Source organism: Pundamilia nyererei, unplaced genomic scaffold, assembly GCF_000239375.1.
Source record: "Pundamilia nyererei isolate P.nyererei 1_Seehausen unplaced genomic scaffold, PunNye1.0 scaffold00449, whole genome shotgun sequence".
In the NCBI taxonomy this organism is placed as follows: Eukaryota; Metazoa; Chordata; class Actinopteri; order Cichliformes; family Cichlidae; genus Pundamilia; species Pundamilia nyererei.
Genome location: NW_005187850.1, coordinates 35,768 through 36,942, shown reverse-complemented (window position 1 = coordinate 36,942; position 1,175 = coordinate 35,768).

The following is a 1,175-nucleotide window of genomic DNA, read 5'->3' as shown; positions in this document are numbered from 1 at the left end:
TGTCAGTGCACCTTCTGCTCCAGATACAAGCACCCTCGTTTTCCCAGGTGTAACAAAGAACTCAGTCAACTTACTAGATGAATTTTTGCCTCGCGCAGCCTTTTTAAGTTTTTCTGTGTCCATGTGAGCAACAAGATCTCTGGCACCTTTGTTAGACACACAAATGTCTGTGCCAGCTCTGCACACAGTGCACTCCACCTCCCATTTATTCCGACTGGGATGGTACAAGAGAAATTTCTTGATGCACTTGCGCTTTGGCATCTTTTCAGCGCGCTGCTCCGCGCTCTGTCCCGTCTGTGGGTGGGGAACAACCACTTACACCACATTTCGGGGATGATGTTGCACATACGAGTCCTCTGTAGGCCTGTAGGAAAACCCGGACATTTTCATCCATCTCAAAGAAAAGGACGGTTGGTCACTCTAGCGTTTACCTCTTTCCAGTCTTTATGCTAACCCAAACACAGCTTAACTTTTCTTATTCTACCTGCAGAAAACTACAAAAATGCTCCCACTGAGGCTTCAAATTACAAAGTTGACCAACTTTTTTTTTTTTATCAAATGTTATCTTTATACATTTTACTTCGAGAACAAAATAACAATTCAGACTTTCATAATCTTTTTATTCGTTTCATTTCATACACGTGCATGCTATTTCTCTTCAGTCCAGCTCAGGTAAGGCTCAATTGATTCGGTTCTTGAGCAGACCTTCGTGTTTAATCTCGCCTTATGTAATTTTATTGTTTTGGGTGTTTTATCTTTAATAGCTACATAAAAACTTCATTATCAGAAAGAACAAATTTCCACCCTGAAAGCTGCCCACATGCACGAATAATAGCAAACTACCGTCCATCACGTAGGTTTGTCATGGAAACCCAAAGCTAATAATTAAAACCAGTTTACAACACGATCCCTCCAACTCCTGATTTCTTTAAATTTCCCAAAATCTGATCAAATCCCAGCCCTCCTGGACTTTAGTCCTCCTGTTTATGCTCGATGAGTTCAAAGGTCAAACTTGAAGCGTACAGATCACTCTTGTGTTGCCTTGTTTTAAATAAAAGCCAGATTAAATATGAATGCAGTCATCGTTTCCATATGAACACGTCATGCATGAGGCAGGAAGTGAATCTGAACAGCTTTGATCTCCTGCCTTCATCAGCTCTTCATCACAGCTGATG